Source organism: Salvelinus fontinalis, unplaced genomic scaffold (genome assembly GCF_029448725.1).
Source record: "Salvelinus fontinalis isolate EN_2023a unplaced genomic scaffold, ASM2944872v1 scaffold_1417, whole genome shotgun sequence".
NCBI lineage: Eukaryota > Metazoa > Chordata > Actinopteri > Salmoniformes > Salmonidae > Salvelinus > Salvelinus fontinalis.
In genome coordinates, this window is record NW_026601626.1 from 1 (window position 1) to 17,566 (window position 17,566).

A 17,566-nucleotide genomic window follows, 5' to 3' on the forward strand; every position below is an offset into this window, starting at 1 on the left:
GTTTCATGCATTTGTCTGTGTGTGTGTGTGTGTGTGTCTGAATGTGATTGTATTTCGTCATATCGCAACCATTTTTGATATCAGATAGGTTAAGATATTAAAAAGTAATTGGTGATTTTTTCGACAGTGTTGCATGATGGGAATCTAGTGGTTCACTGATATAATCTAGTAAACAAAATAAACTACTTTTTCACTACTCTGTGTGCAAGTGCATTCCTAAACGGCATTTAACGCAGGTCGATGTGATATGATATTATCAGAACACAAAGTGGTTACCGTTAGCGGAAAATGTTGGCACTGGAGAGACTTTTCCTCCACTAAGCAAAAGAGATACTGTAATCAAGAAGGTGGTTCAGCCGGTGTGGGGCTCAGCCATTGCACTCTGGCTGTGCTGACCCCTTGCGAATTTTCCAAATGTGTGAATCTCGATTGCAAAATTTATGGTAGTGCTCGTTTGCGCGTTACCCTGATGTCTTTGTTAATGATAAACCGTTGCATGGCGGCAGGCTTAAAGATGACTTGAGTCAACTGACTGTGCTTATGGAGATCTTTGAAGTCAGTTGTGAAGGAGACTTTGTGGACCAATCGAAAGGTGGAAACATTTGTTTGTAAAATATTGTTTGCATTTTGTCGAAACATTATGTTGCGAAATGCAGCATTGTATTTATGCCACGCTGGTACTTCAATCAGGAGATAGTTGGGAAGCCACTCTAACCCCCCCCCCCCCACCCCCGGTCATGATGTGTCATGCGCTTCCAATATGAAATTGTCCATACATGCATTCCTCCTTAGCACAGAACAATGCAATTGGTTTTCAACATCCAGAGCTTTTGTGTATTTATTGTGGCTAGTAGGATAGCTGCATGGGAAACTTTTGCTGATGATGTATTTGTCAGAAGTCATTGTATTTGTCCGTTTTTTCCCACAAGGCTGAAATTTGTGCCCTCGCTTAGAAATGTTTGCAAGGTTTGTTTGTATTTCATCCAACTATCTGTGCTAAAAAGTGATGGCTACAGTATATGTAATTTCTTCCACTTTTTGAGTGAGCCAAAGTTCAAGCTGCTTATCTAATTGGTGAGAATGCAATGTCTGTTTATCAGACTCACTTTGACTTTATATGGTGTGCCAAGAGATGCACCATTGCTTACGGCCATACCAGCCTGAATGCGCATTTCCTGATTGGAGAAGTGACGACAGGTGCGAGTGTTTGAGCTGTGAGTAAGTGTTTGCTGGAGAGTGTTTGCTCGAGAGCTATTTTTGTTAATTAATTGGTTTTTGCAATATAATTTTTTTTGTTCTTGCATTTGAATACTTTTAAGTTTGGTTAGTCTTCCCCCTTGCAGTTTTTCTGCTTGGGGGAGAATTTTTTTTTTTGGATTCATTTTTTGCTATGACGGACAACATGGAAAAGACAAACGGAATGGACAAAGACAACGAAAAAGCGCAACGGAAGAAAAAGGAAGATAAAGAAGAGATGAAATATGGAAAAGAATATACGGTGGCAATTGAGTTGGAAGGAGAAGACAAAGTGACGACAATGGAACTACTAAGAGCAATTAAGGAGGTGTGTGGAGAGGTGGTGGGATGCCGAATGAAAGGAGAAAAGAAGTACGAAATTACAATGAGAAATGAAAAAGGAAAAGAACGGTTAATGGATGGATTGAGAATAAAGGACACAAAGATTCTGGCGAGAGATATTAATGTGAAGGAATTGGTGGTGTCTTTTATGAATCTCCCAGTTTACGTAGAAGATGGTGTGATACTGGGCAAGCTGAGTAGCTGGGGAGTGGAGGCCGTCTCGGAGATAAGAAGGAGAGTTTGGCCAGGAACGGAGGTGGTTGATGGGACACGTTTCTGCAAAGTCAAGTTTACAGAAAAAGTGACATCATTACCTTATTCTACAAGAATTGAGACGTTGGAAGGAGCGGAATATTTCAGAGTCATTCATGACAAACAGGTCAGAGTGTGTCGGTTGTGCATTCAACCTGGGCACATAGTGAAAGACTGCCCGGAATTTAAGTGTTTTAAGTGTGGCAATCAAGGACACTATGCGAGAGAATGTGATGGAGAGAAGGAAAGGAATTTTTGTGGTGGATGTAGAAAGAGAATGGAGGAGTGCAACTGTGGAGAGGATCGGGCTGAAGAGGGGAGTCAAACAATACTAGAGGAAGAAGTAGTATTGTCGCAAGAAGGAGAAGAAGATGGAGGAGAAGACGTGGTGGAAGGTGGGGAGACGGAGGAAGGAAGAAGGAAGAAGGACCAGAAGATAAATGAAATTGGGAGCAGTATGGACTCGGAAATAAGAAGAGGGAGGTTTCAGGAGGAGGGGGGGAGTGGACTGGGGGGAAGCACGGGGGACTCACAGGTTTTGGGGGAAAGCACAGCACTATCAAGTACCTCGGGGGGTGAAGAAATGGAGAGGGTTTTGGGTTTGAGGACAATAACGGAGGCGGAGATGAGCACGGGGAGCACAGCGATGACGGTGGCAGAAACAGAGATGAATATGGGGAGCACAACGGAGGTGGATGCCAAGAGTGGGAGTTGGCTGGATAGCATGGACTTGGAGGAGATATCGGACACAGATGATGGGGAAAAGATGGAAAGAACGAGGGAAGGATACAGGAAGAGGAAAGCGGTGGGAAGAGGGGGAGAGAAAGGGTGGAAGAGGAAAGAAACTGGATAAGAGGTAAAGGATAATGGAATTATATTTTATTATTTTATTATTTATTAGAATGGTTAATATAATGTCGATAAATGCTAATGGTTTGAGAACAATGGGAAAATTTAATAGAATAGTACAAATGAAGAATTCAGATATTTTATGTATTCAAGAAACACACTGGGATAATGTATGTGTTTTAGAAGTAAAAAAAATATGGAGGGATTTTATTTATGTAAACAATGGCAGAGGGAATTCAAGTGGGGTTGCAATTTTATTAAGGAAGGATGTAGTAGAAAATGTGAAGAAGATATATAATGATAATAATGGGAGGATTTTAATATTGGATTTTGAATATATGAATAGGGTTTTTAGGATTATAAATATTTATGCGCCGAATAATGAGATAGAGCGGAGGGATTTATTTTTAGAATTAGGGAAATGGTGCAGGGGTAATTGTATTTTAGTTGGGGATTTTAATGTTAAAATGAATAGATTAGATATGGCAAGGGGAGCTATTTTTAGAAGTGACGTATCTAGGGGGGTTTTAAGGAAGATAATGTTGGAAAACAATTTGATTGATATATGGAGGGATGAGAATCCGAACAAGAGAGAATTTTCTAGAAGGCAGGTGGTTTTAGGGGAGTTGAAACAGACACGGATAGATCTGGTTTTAGTAAATGAAGGGTTAAGGAATTTTATGAAGGATATTAAGTATATTTTTACAACTTTTAGTGATCATGCTGGGTTAACATTTTCGGTGGGGTTAGATAGGGAGGGGAAAGGGGGGGGAGTGTGGTGTATGAATGCAAGGTATCTAGGTGATGAGGAATATGGATTACAACTTAAATCTTTGATAGAACATGAAATGGAGGATAAGCAAAAAGGGAATGATAAGTGCCAGTGGTGGGAAAATGTTAAGAAAAAAATAAAAGATTTTAGTATTAGATATGCAAGGAAGAAGAGGAGTAGGATGACAAGAGAAGAAAATAATTTAAGAGCAAAATTGAATGAAGAAATGAGGAAATGTGATATTGATCCTATTTATAATATTGAAAGGTTTTTAGATTTAAAGGCACAATTGAGCAAATGTGAAATAGATAAATGTAAGGGGGCATCTATTAGAAGTAGGGCAAAGTATGTTTTAGAAGGGGAAAAATGTACATCTTTTTTTCTTGGTTTAGAGAAAACTAAACAGACGAAATCATATATTAGTGAGATAGAAAATGTAAAGGGTGAAGTGGTAAATGATTATGTTGAGATATTAGAAACTGTACAGAATTTTTATAAGGATTTATTTAAGAAAGGGGAGGTGGATGAAGAGTGTGTAAAGGAGATTTTAGGTAGTGTGGATGTGCAAATTGGTGTTGAGGATAAGCAAATATGTGATAGGAAGATAACAGTGGATGAAGTGAAAGATGCAATTAAGGGATTACAAATAAATAAAAGTCCTGGAGTAGATGGACTAATTGCAGAGTTTTACAAAATGTATGAAAGTTTTTTAGCACCAATTTTAATAGAAGTGTATCAATACATGGAAGATAATAATACTGTTTCAGACTCCATGGTGACAGGACTGATATCGGTTTTATATAAAAATAAGGGGAGCAAAATGAAATTAGAAAATTATAGGCCAATTAGTTTATTAAACTCAGATTACAAGATTTTAGCGAAGATATTGGCGAATAGGATGAAGATGGTTTTAAATGATATTATAGCACCTACACAAAATTATAGTGTGCCTGGAAGAGACATAGCTGATACCATCATTACACTTAGAGATGTGATAAATAAAATGAATAGCGATAAGAGAGGGGGAATTGTTTTAAGTATAGATTTTAATAAAGCTTTTGACAGGGTGGAACATGATTTTATGTTTAGGGTACTGGAAAAATATGGGTTTGGAAATAGAATAATAGGATGGATAAAATTATTATATAGAAAGGCAAAAAGTAGGGTAAAATGTAATGGGGTTTTAACAGATTCTTTTATTCTTGAGAGATCAGTGAGACAGGGGTGCCCTTTATCAGCATTATTGTATGTTTTATCGGTAGAACCCTTAGCGGCATACCTTAAAAAAGATCATTTTATAAATTGTGTAGAGACTCCGCAAGGAGGTTTTAGTTTAATTCATCAATATGCAGACGATACCACAATAACAGTTAGAGATGAGGAAAGTGTTAAAAGGGTGATGGAGTGTTTTAAAGTATATGAGAAAGCCTCAGGAGCAAAAGTGAATATGGAGAAGTCAGTAATAATGTATGTTGGGAAGAATAATGAGGAGATTTTTCCTTTTAAAATGGTAAATGATTATTTTAAGGTGTTAGGTGTGTTTTTAGGGGTGAAGGAACAGGAAGCTAGGGATATGACATGGAGTGGGGTTATAAACAAAGTTAGGAAGGTGGTAAATATGTGGAGGGGGAGGTCTTTGAAATTAAAAGGGAAAGTAATTGTCATAAATTCATTGTTGATGTCAATTTTTATTTATGTAATGAATGTTTTGGATATGCCAGAATGGGTTTTATCTGAAATGAATAAAATTGTAGTTGATTTTTTATGGGAAGGGAAGGGGGTGAAAATAGCTTTTAAAACTTTGATTGCAGGTTATGAGGAGGGGGGCTTGAAGTTGGTGGATTTAAATGTGAGGAAAACAGCAATTAGAGTCAAAATGGTACGTAAATATTTATATGGGGAATTAGATTATGGATGGAAAAGATTTTTTAAGGAGTATTTGCAGGAGGTTGGGAGGATGGGGGACAATGGTTTATTGATGTGTATGAAAAAGGAAATGTTAGGTAATATACCTTTGTTTTATAGAGAAGTGTTTGAGGCTTGGGGGGAGTTTTTACCAAAGATTTATTATGAGTGTACCATTTTAGACAATATTTTATATCAGCCAATTTTTTTAAATCCCAAGATACAGTATAATAATAAGATGTTGTTTTGTAAATATTTTATGAGGGCTGGGATGAGACAGGTTGGGGACATCTTATATGAGGTCATTCCGGGGTTCCTTCCATGTCAGGCAATATTTGATAATGTGGTTGAAGAAAATGATGAAATAAGTAGAACTACTGTGGAGAACATGTATAAGAGAATATTAGGATGTCTTCCTGTGGAATGGGGTGTTTTAATAAATAAAGAGGTGGCTACAAGAGCTAGGGGTTTACCGGTTTTATATTATGAAAGTAATGGGAAGAAGTATGATTTGTCAGGTTTGAAAGTTAAAAAGGTATATGAAAAATGTATTTTAAGAGAGATAAAAACTCCTGCTTCGGAAAAAGTGTGGTCTAGGGTGTTTGCAAATATAGATGTGAAATCAATATGGAAGAATGTAAATGTAAAATATAATTCTATAGAATGTGAAGACAATGATTTTAAATTGAAACATAATAGGATTTTTACGAATGTGGTTTTGCATCAAATAAATAGAGATATTAAAAGAGAATGTGATATTTGTGATAAGGGGGTGGAGAATTTTATGCACTTTTTTGTTGAATGTAGTAGATTAGAAGAGTTTCATAAGTTTTTAAAGGGGATTTTAGTACAACATTGGGGAGAAGAGATTGTTGATGGGGTTGAGTGGAGGAGGTTGTTTCTTTTTGGGTTAACTGGGAAAAGCAAAGTTTTTAATTTTAATTTGATGAATTTTGTTCTTAGTCATGCCAGATACGCTGTAAGACAAAGACGGAATTTGGGACATTATGAAGGGAAAATTGTGAGTGTGGAGGTTTTATTTAGAAGTATTTTAGAGAAAGATATAGAAGTAATATATAAATATGGTGGATGTAATTTTGAAAAATTGTTTGTGTGGGGGAGCACTTTTATTGAAATTGAGTCGAATGGAAAACTTGTTTTTAATTATTAATTGGTTTTGGTGGATGATTGTGTTTTTTTAATAGGTTTTATTTTTCTTTCTTTCTTTTTTGATTTTGTAAAAGGATGAATTGATTATCCATTTTTATTATTGATTGAATGTTGTAAATATTATGTGTTTTTTCATAATAAAAGATAAAAAAAAATAAAATACGCCCGATCTCATCTGATCTCGGAAGCTAAGCAGGGTCGGGCCTGGTTAGTACTTGGATGGGAGACCGCCTGGGAATACCAGGTGCTGTAAGCCTTTTGTCCACTAGGGGGTGTTGCATTATTTCGTCAGCAACACTGCCTTGTAGTAAGCATTTGTTGCTGAATTGACTAAATGCAGCCTCTATGGGCTAGTCTCCCCTGCCCTTTTAATACGATCAAAGTTCCTTGTGTTGTAAGGGAGCAACTGCCTTTTATTTATAAGACAAATAAGAATATTGTTACTGAATGCAGCTTGTGTGTGCTCTGTGCTCCCTCGCCCTGTTCAAATGATCAAAGGAAATAATGCTGGTGAGGAGTGGAACTGGACTGGTGTCTGATGGCCCTGTGTTTTCCATGTTGGAATTACAACCCTTCTTTTATGGAGTAAATCAAAAGCACAAGGGAATCTGAGATGTTATCGATAATAAATCAATTGGTTTCATGCATTTGTCTGTGTGTGTGTGTGTGTGTGTCTGAATGTGATTGTATTTCGTCATATCGCAACCATTTTTGATATCAGATAGGTTAAGATATTAAAAAGTAATTGGTGATTTTTTCGACAGTGTTGCATGATGGGAATCTAGTGGTTCACTGATATAATCTAGTAAACAAAATAAACTACTTTTTCACTACTCTGTGTGCAAGTGCATTCCTAAACGGCATTTAACGCAGGTCGATGTGATATGATATTATCAGAACACAAAGTGGTTACCGTTAGCGGAAAATGTTGGCACTGGAGAGACTTTTCCTCCACTAAGCAAAAGAGATACTGTAATCAAGAAGGTGGTTCAGCCGGTGTGGGGCTCAGCCATTGCACTCTGGCTGTGCTGACCCCTTGCGAATTTTCCAAATGTGTGAATCTCGATTGCAAAATTTATGGTAGTGCTCGTTTGCGCGTTACCCTGATGTCTTTGTTAATGATAAACCGTTGCATGGCGGCAGGCTTAAAGATGACTTGAGTCAACTGACTGTGCTTATGGAGATCTTTGAAGTCAGTTGTGAAGGAGACTTTGTGGACCAATCGAAAGGTGGAAACATTTGTTTGTAAAATATTGTTGGCATTTTGTCGAAACATTATGTTGCGAAATGCAGCATTGTATTTATGCCACGCTGGTACTTCAATCAGGAGATAGTTGGGAAGCCACTCTAACCCCCCCCCCCACCCCCGGTCATGATGTGTCATGCGCTTCCAATATGAAATTGTCCATACATGCATTCCTCCTTAGCACAGAACAATGCAATAGGTTTTCAACATCCAGAGCTTTTGTGTATTTATTGTGGCTAGTAGGATAGCTGCATGGGAAACTTTTGCTGATGATGTATTTGTCAGAAGTCATTGTATTTGTCCGTTTTTTCCCACAAGGCTGAAATTTGTGCCCTCGCTTAGAAATGTTTGCAAGGTTTGTTTGTATTTCATCCAACTATCTGTGCTAAAAAGTGATGGCTACAGTATATGTAATTTCTTCCACTTTTTGAGTGAGCCAAAGTTCAAGCTGCTTATCTAATTGGTGAGAATGCAACGTCTGTTTATCAGACTCACTTTGACTTTATATGGTGTGCAAAGAGATGCACCTTTGCTTACGGCCATACCAGCCTGAATACGCCCATCCTGATTGGAGAAGTGACGACAGGTGCGAGTGTTTGAGCTGTGAGTAAGTGTTTGCTGGAGAGTGTTTGCTCGAGAGCTATTTTTGTTAATTATTTGGATTTCGAAAAATAATATTTTTGTTCTTGCATTTGAATACTTTTAAGTTTGGTTAGTCTTCCCCCCTTGCAGTTTTGCTGCTTGGGGGAGAGTTTTTTTCGGATTCATTTTTTGAATTGCTATGACGGACAACATGGAAACGACAAACGGAATGGACAAGGACAACGAAAATGCGCAACGGAAGAAAAATGAAGATAAAGAAGGAATGAAATATGGCAAAGAATACACGGTGGCAATTGAGTTGGAAGGAGAAGACAAGGTGACGACAATGGAACTACTACGAGCAATTAAGAAGGTGTGTGGAGAGGTGGTGGGATGTCGAATGAAAGGTGAGAAGAAGTAGGAAATTACGATGAGAAACGAAAGAGGAAAAGAACGTCTAATGGATGGACTACGGATAAGGGACACCAGGATTCTGGCAAGAGATGTGAATGTGAAAGAATTGGTGGTGTCTTTCATGAATCTCCCAGTATACGTAGAAGATGGTGTGATAATGGGCAAGCTGAGTAGCTGGGGCGTAACGGCCGTCTCGGAGATAAGGAGGAGAGTTTGGCCAGGAACGGAGGTGGTTTCACGGGACACGATTTTGCAAGGTCAAGTTCACAGAAAAAGTAACATCATTGCCATATTCCACAAGAATTGAGACGCTGGAGGGAGCAGAATACTTCAGGGTAATTCATGACAAACAGGTCAGAGTGTGTCGTTTGTGTATTCAACCCGGGCACATAGTTAAAGATTGCCCTGAATTTAAGTGTTTCAAGTGTGGTAATCAAGGCCACTATGCGAGAGAATGTGTCGGAGAGAAGGAAAGGAATTTCTGTGGTGGATGCAGAAAGAGATTGGCGGAGTGCAACTGTGGAGAGGTTATGGCTGAAGAGGGGAGTCAAGCACTGTTCGAGGAAGCAGTTGTATTGTCGCAAGAAGGAGAAGAAGATGGAGGAGAGGATGTGGTGGAGAGTGGAGAGACGGAGGCAAGAAGGGAGAAGAAGGACCAGAAGATAAATGAAATTGGGAGCAGTATGGATTCGGAAATAAGAAGAGGGAGTTTTCAGGAGGAGGGGGGGAGTGGATTGGGGGGAAGCACGGGGGACTCACAGGTTTTGGGGGAAAGCACAGCACTAACAAGTACCTCGGGGGGTGAAGAAATGGAGAGGGGTTCGAGTTTGATGACAATAACAGAAACGACAACGACGGCTACACATGAGACGGAGATGAACACGGGGAGCACAACGATGACAATACCAGAGACGGAGATGAACACGGGGAGCACAACGGATGTGGGTGTCAAGAAGTTGAGTTGGCTGGATAACATGGTCTTGGAGGAGATATCGGACACGGATGATGGGGAAAAGATTGAAAGAACGAGGGAAGGATACAGAAAGAGGAAAGCGGGGGGAAGAGGGGGAGAGAAAGGGTGGAAGAGGAAAGAAACTGGATAACAGGTAGAGGATAATGAAATTATATTTTCTTATTTTCTTATTTATTAGAATGGTAAATATAATGTCAATAAATGCAAATGGTTTGAGAACAATGGGAAAATTTAATAGAATAGTACAAATAAAGAATTCAGATATTTTATGTATTCAAGAGACGCACTGGGATAATGTATGTGTTTCAGAAGTAAAAAAAATATGGAGGGATTTTATTTATGTAAACAATGGCAGGGGAAATTCAAGTGGGGTTGCAATTTTATTAAGGAAGGATGTAGTAGAAAATGTGAAGAAGATATATAATGATAATAATGGGAGGATTTTAATTTTGGATTTTGAATATATGAATAGGGTTTTTAGGATTATAAATATTTATGCGCCGAATAATGAGATAGAGCGAAAGAATTTATTTTTAGGATTAGGGAAATGGTGCAAGGGTAACTGTATTTTAGTAGGGGATTTTAATGTTAAAATGAATAGACTAGATATGAAAAGAGGAGCTATCTTTAGAAATGACGTTTCTAGGGGGGTCTTAAGGAAGATTATGTTTGAAAACAGTTTGATTGATATATGGAGGGATGAGAATCCGAACAAGAGAGGCATTTCTAGAAGGCAGGTGGTTTTAGGGGAGTTGAAACAGACGCGAATAGATTTGGTTTTAGTAAATGAAGGGTTAAGGGATTTTATAAAAGATATTAAGTATGTTTTTACAACTTTTAGTGATCATGCTGCGTTGGTATTTTCTTGCGGAGTAAGGACACCTACTAAATCTGGTGGGCTGTGGTGTTTAAATAATAGCTTGCTAGAGGAGGAAAATTATATTGAGATGATATCAGAATGTATTGGGAAAGCCAAAAGACAGCAGTTAATGGAGGAGAATATGGGGTTGTGGTGGGAGGAGCTGAAAATCAAATGTAAGGAATTGACTATAAAATATGCAGTTAAGAGGAATTCTTTTTTGAAAAAGAAGGAGAGGGAACTACGTAAGGAGGTTCAACATGAACTTGAGTGTATAGAAAAGGATGAAGATCATGGGGTGGAGGATTATTTACTGGCTAAGGATGCACTTGATGAATATGAGAAGAAGAAATGTTATGCGGCGATTGTAAGGAGTAGAGTGCAATATGCGATAGAGGGGGAAAGGTGTACTTCATTTTTCTTGAATTTAGAAAAAAAGAAGGCAAGAGAAGATTTATATTACGGAGTTAATTAATGATAAAGGGGAAAAGGTTAATGATTTGGTGGGGATTCTGGATACGGTCGAGAGATATTATGAATGTTTATTTAAAAAAGAAGAGGTTAATGATTCATGCATGGATAAGGTGCTTGATCATGTGGATACTAAGTTAACAGAAGGGGAAAAAAACATGTGTGATGAAGATATGAGTCTAACTGATATTAAGGAGGCCATATTAGCTGCTAATAGCAATAGGAGTCCGGGGTCTGATGGCCTAACTGCGGAATTTTATAAAGCTTTTGCAGATTTGTTGGCTCCACTTTAAAAAAAACTGTATGAATATATTGAAAAGACTCAAGTGGTGCCAGATTCGCTGGCCACAGGAGTTTTAACCATACTGTATAAAAATAAAGGGAGTCGTGTAAATTTGGATAATTATCGACCGTTGACACTTTTAAATTGTGATTATAAGATCTTAGCCAAGGTCTTAGCTAATAGAGTTAAGAAAGTTATGGGAGGAGTAATAGCAGAGACACAAGGATATAGTGTACCAGGGAGGGATATTTCTGACACAGTGGGAACAATAAGGGATGTGATAAAGCATATGGGGGAGGAAGGGGGGTTTGTGATGAGTTTGGATCTAAATAAGGCTTTTGATAGAGTTGATCATTCCTTTTTATTGCGTACACTTGGGAAATTTGGTTTTGGTGAAAGAATGATAGGTTGGATTAGATTACTGAATGGATCTGCAAGGAGCAGAGTAAAATGTAATGGGATTTTAACAGATTCTTTTCCTCTGGAGAGATCTGTTAGGCAGGGATGTCCGTTATCAGCTGCTCTTTATAGTTTATCGGTGGAGCCGTTTGCAGCAATGATTAAAGCAAACAAAGTAATTAGAGGTATACGGATACCGGATGGGGGGGAGAGTGTTATACAGCAATATGCGGATGATACTACATGTACTGTGATAGATGTTGAAAGTGTGAAGAATGTAATGGAGTGTTTTGAGGTATATGGCAAGGCATCAGGGGCAAAACTTAATGTTGAAAAATCTGAAATAATGTATGTGGGGATAGATGAAAAAGTGGACTGTGGATTCCCTTTCAAAAAGGCTGAAGGTTATATAAAGACTTTAGGGGTGGTTTTGGGGGTGGATAAAGAAGGGACGAGAGATGAGACATGGACTGGGGTTTCGAATAAAATAAAACATACTCTATCCTATTGGAAGGCAAGAAAACTGTTTTTGAGGGGGAAAGTGGTGGTGATTAATTCATTGGGGGCATCCAAATGTATCTATGTTTTAGGTTCGTTGGATATGCCACAATGGGTGTTAAAAGAATTCAATGGTTTGGTTGCAGAATTCCTATGGGAGGGAAAGGGGACTAGGATTGCAAGGGCAACTCTTATCTCGGATTTAAAGGATGGGGGGTTGAAATTGCTGGATTTGGATGTGAAGAGAAAAGCAATGAGAATAAAAAGTGTGCAAAAATACTTATATGGGGAGGTAGATTATGGATGGAAAAGGTTCTTTAAATATTTTTTGTACAGAAGTGGGGGTTGTGAAGAAAGTGGATTATTGATGTCATGGAAGAAGGATATGTTGGAGGGTTTGCCTGAGTTCTATAAGGAGGTGTTCTTGGCATGGGGGGAATTTCTTCCTCAGGTTGAGTACACATGTACAAATAAGGACAACATATTTAATCAACCTGTGTTTTTGAATCCAAAAATAGAGAGTGGTGGGAAGGTGTTGTACAACAAATTGTTTATGAAGGCGGGGTTAATATTAGTAAAAGATTTTCTTTATGAGGTTATACCTGGTTTTTTAAGGGGGCAGGCAATTCTAGATACTGTGTGGGAGTTTGATGATACAGTGGAGAGAAATGTAATATTAAAGATATACGAAAGAATTAAATTATGCATTCCGGGTGAGTGGATAAAAGTGATAAATGGGGAGGGGGAATATGAGGACTTGTATGTGATGCCAAGTCTCTATGTGGGTAAAGGATTGGGGAAACAATTATTATCAAAAGTAACACAGAAAAGAATGTACAAGTGTATGTTGAAGTCTGTGTGTGTGAGGCCTGCGGCTGAGAGGATGTGGAGAAAAATGTTTATTGATTTGGATGTTTCTTTGATGTGGGAGAATTTGGTTTTGTTTGGGAATAAACGAAATTGTGAGAACATGGATTTTATGTTACGGCATAATCGTATATACACAAATATTATTTTACATCAGATAAACCACGATGTACGGCGGGAATGTGATGTGTGTATGATGAAGCCAGAGTCTTTGATGCACTTATTTGTTGAATGTCCATGTCTGACAGATTTTTTCAATAAAGTAAAACTTTTGTTGTGGAGGCACTGGAGAAAAGAGTTTATAGAAAGTTTTGAATGGGATAGATTAATATTATTTGGAGTAGTGGGGAAATGTTTGGGTGTGAATGTGTACCTGTTGAATCTTGTTTTGAGTTTTGTGAGGTATGCAATTTACTGTAGAAGGAATATGAAACATTTTGAAGGGAAAAAGGTGAATGTTTGGGTAATCTTTAAAGCAGGTTTAAGAAAGCAGGTGGAATTAATGTATAATGCAAAACTAGAGAAATTTGAAAGTATGTTTATAAAGGGGAGTACTTTGGGGTCTATGGAGGAGGGAGGAGGGGGATTTAGGGTTAACTTCTGAAATGGTGTATGTATAATGTTTATTAGATTATGTATTTTAAGTTGATTAGTGAATAAGGATGGTGTAATTATGTTTTATTTGTTGTAATGTTTTGTTGATTTTGGGTTTTTTTTTGTAATATGGGTTGTTGGTGTTTTGGAAAATTGGTTTTGTTTCTGATGTACAGGGAGTGAAATTGGTTGAAGGATTGTTGGTGGTTATGTGATTTGGTTGTAAATTACTTTGACATTTTTATAATAAAAAAAAAAAAAAAAAAAAAAAAATACGCCCGATCTCGTCTGATCTCGGAAGCTAAGCAGGGTCGGGCCTGGTTAGTACTTGGATGGGAGACCGCCTGGGAATACCAGGTGCTGTAAGCCTTTTGTCCACTAGCGGGTGTTGCATTATTTCATCAGCAACACTGCCTTGTAGTAAGCATTTGTTGCTGAATTGACTAAATGCAGCCTCTATGGGCTAGTCTCCCCTGCCCTTTTAATACGATCAAAGTTCCTTGTGTTGTCAGGGAGCAACTGCCTTTTATTTATAAGACAAATAAGAATATTGTTACTGAATGCAGCTTGTGTGTGCTCTGTGCTCCCTCGCCCTGTTCAAATGATCAAAGGAAATAATGCTGGTGAGGAGTGGAACTGGACTGGTGTCTGATGGCCCTGTGTTTTCCATGTTGGAATTACAACCCTTCTTTTATGGAGTAAATCAAAAGCACAAGGGAATCTGAGATGTTATCGATAATAAATCAATTGGTTTCATGCATTTGTCTGTGTGTGTGTGTGTGTGTCTGAATGTGATTGTATTTCGTCATATCGCAAACATTTGTGATATCAGATAGGTTAAGATATTAAAAAGTAATTGGTGATTTTTTCGACAGTGTTGCATGATGGGAATCTAGTGGTTCACTGATATAATCTAGTAAACAAAATAAACTACTTTTTCACTACTCTGTGTGCAAGTGCATTCCTAAACGGCATTTAACGCAGGTCGATGTGATATGATATTATCAGAACACAAAGTGGTTACCGTTAGCGGAAAATGTTGGCACTGGAGAGACTTTTCCTCCACTAAGCAAAAGAGATACTGTAATCAAGAAGGTGGTTCAGCTGGTGTGGGGCTCAGCCATTGCACTCTGGCTGTGCTGACCCCTTGCGAATTTTCTAAATGTGTGAATCTCGATTGCAAAATTTATGGTAGTGCTCGTTTGTGCTTTACCCTGATGTCTTTGTTAATGATAAACCGTTGCATGGCGGCAGGCTTAAAGATGACTTGAGTCAACTGACTGTGCTTATGGAGATCTTTGAAGTCAGTTGTGAAGGAGACTTTGTGGACCAATCGAAAGGTGGAAACATTTGTTTGTAAAATATTGTTGGCATTTTGTCGAAACATTATGTTGCGAAATGCAGCATTGTATTTATGCCACGCTGGTACTTCAATCAGGAGATAGTTGGGAAGCCACTCTAACCCCCCCCCCCCCCCCCCGGTCATGATGTGTCATGCGCTTCCAATATGAAATTGTCCATACATGCATTCCTCCTTAGCACAGAACAATGCAATAGGTTTTCAACATCCAGAGCTTTTGTGTATTTATTGTGGCTAGTAGGATAGCTGCATGGGAAACTTTTGCTGATGATGTATTTGTCAGAAGTCATTATATTTGTCCGTTTTTTCCCACAAGGCTGAAATTTGTGCCCTCGCTTAGAAATATTTGCAAGGTTTGTTTGTATTTCATCCAACTATCTGTGCTAAAAAGTGATGGCTACAGTATATGTAATTTCTTCCACTTTTGAGTGAGCCAAAGTTCAAGCTGCTTATCTAATTGGTGAGAATGCAATGTCTGTTTATCAGACTCACTTTGACTTTATATGGTGTGCCAAGAGATGCACCATTGTTTATGGCCATACCAGCCTGAATACGCCCGATCTCGTCTGATCTCGGAAGCTAAGCAGGGTCGGGCCTGGTTAGTACTTGGATGGGAGACCGCCTGGGAATACCAGGTGCTGTAAGCCTTTTGTCCACTAGGGGGTGTTGCATTATTTTCATCAGCAACACTGCATTGTAGTAAGCATTTGTTGATGAATTGACTAAATGCAGCCTCTATGGGCTAGTCTCCCCTGCCCTTTTAATACGATCAAAGTTCCTTGTGTTGTCAGGGAGCAACTGCCTTTTATTTATAAGACAAATAAGAATATTGTTACTGAATGCAGCTTGTGTGTGCTCTGTGCTCCCTCGCCCTGTTCAAATGATCAAAGGAAATAATGCTGGTGAGGAGTGGAACTGGACTGGTGTCTGATGGCCCTGTGTTTTCCATGTTGGAATTACAACCCTTCTTTTATGGAGTAAATCAAAAGCACAAGGGAATCTGAGATGTTATCGATAATAAATCAATTGGTTTCATGCATTTGTCTGTGTGTGTGTGTGTGTGTGTCTGAATGTGATTGTATTTCGTCATATCGCAAACATTTTTGATATCAGATAGGTTAAGATATTAAAAAGTAATTGCTGATTTTTTCGACAGTGTTGCATGATGGGAATCTAGTGGTTCACTGATATAATCTAGTAAACAAAATAAACTACTTTTTCACTACTCTGTGTGCAAGTGCATTCCTAAACGGCATTTAACGCAGGTCGATGTGATATGATATTATCAGAACACAAAGTGGTTACCGGTAGCGGAAAATGTTGGCACTGGAGAGACTTTTCCTCCACTAAGCAAAAGAGATACTGTAATCAAGAAGGTGGTTCAGCTGGTGTGGGGCTCAGCCATTGCACTCTGGCTGTGCTGACCCCTTGCGAATTTTCCAAATGTGTGAATCTCGATTGCAAAATTTGTGGTAGTGCTCGTTTGCGCTTTACCCTGATGTCTTTGTTAATGATAAACCGTTGCATGGCGGCAGGCTTAAAGATGACTTGAGTCAACTGACTGTGCTTATGGAGATCTTTGAAGTCAGTTGTGAAGGAGACTTTGTGGACCAATCGAAAGGTGGAAACATTTGTTTGTAAAATATTGTTGGCATTTTGTCGAAACATTATGTTGCGAAATGCAGCATTGTATTTATGCCACGCTGGTACTTCAATCAGGAGATAGTTGGGAAGCCACTCCAACCCCCCCCCCCCCCCCCCCCCCCCCCCCGGTCATGATGTGTCATGCGCTTCCAATATGAAATTGTCCATACATGCATTCCTCCTTAGCACAGAACAATGCAATAGGTTTTCAACATCCAGAGCTTTTGTGTATTTATTGTGGCTAGTAGGATAGCTGCATGGGAAACTTTTGCTGATGATGTATTTGTCCGTTTTTTTCCCACAAGGCTGAAATTTGTGCCCTCGCTTAGAAATGTTTGCAAGGTTTGTTTGTATTTCATCCAACTATCTGTGCTACAAAGTGATGGCTACAGTATATGTAATTTCTTCCACTTTTTGAGTGAGCCAAAGTTCAAGCTGCTTATCTAATTGGTGAGAATGCAATGTCTGTTTATCAGACTCACTTTGACTTTATATGGTGTGCCAAGAGATGGACCTTTGCTTACGGCCATACCAGCCTGAATACGCCCGATCTCGTCTGATCTCGGAAGCTAAGCAGGGTCGGGCCTGGTTAGTACTTGGATGGGAGACCGCCTGGGAATACCAGGTGCTATAAGCCTTTTGTCCACTAGGGGGTGTTGCATTATTTCATCAGCAACACTGCCCTTGTAGTAAGCATTTGTTGCTGAATTGACTAAATGCAACCTCTATGGGCTAGTCTCCCCTGCCCTTTTAATACGATCAAAGTTCCTTGTGTTGTCAGGGAGCAACTGCCTTTTATTTATAAGACAAATAAGAATATTGTTACTGAATGCAGCTTGTGTGTGCTCTG

At 38.7% G+C, this 17,566-nt stretch overlaps 2 non-coding genes and 3 pseudogenes across 2 annotated transcripts; all 5 read left to right on the top strand.

Annotated features, from left to right (window-relative positions):
• The first annotated feature begins 314 nt into the window (after positions 1-314).
• On the top strand, positions 315-464 carry LOC129849286 (U1 spliceosomal RNA; annotated as a pseudogene).
• A 7,013-nt stretch (positions 465-7,477) lies between these two features.
• Positions 7,478-7,627, top strand: LOC129849283 (U1 spliceosomal RNA; annotated as a pseudogene).
• Positions 7,628-15,600: 7,973 nt separating this feature from the next.
• On the top strand, positions 15,601-15,719 carry LOC129849282 (5S ribosomal RNA). Its single transcript, XR_008758632.1, has one exon. It is a non-coding gene; the product is annotated as a 5S ribosomal RNA (ribosomal RNA).
• Positions 15,720-16,415: 696 nt separating this feature from the next.
• On the top strand, positions 16,416-16,565 carry LOC129849284 (U1 spliceosomal RNA; annotated as a pseudogene).
• A 669-nt stretch (positions 16,566-17,234) lies between these two features.
• Positions 17,235-17,353, top strand: LOC129849285 (5S ribosomal RNA). The gene has a single exon (XR_008758633.1). It is a non-coding gene; the product is annotated as a 5S ribosomal RNA (ribosomal RNA).
• The last annotated feature ends 213 nt before the right edge of the window (positions 17,354-17,566 follow it).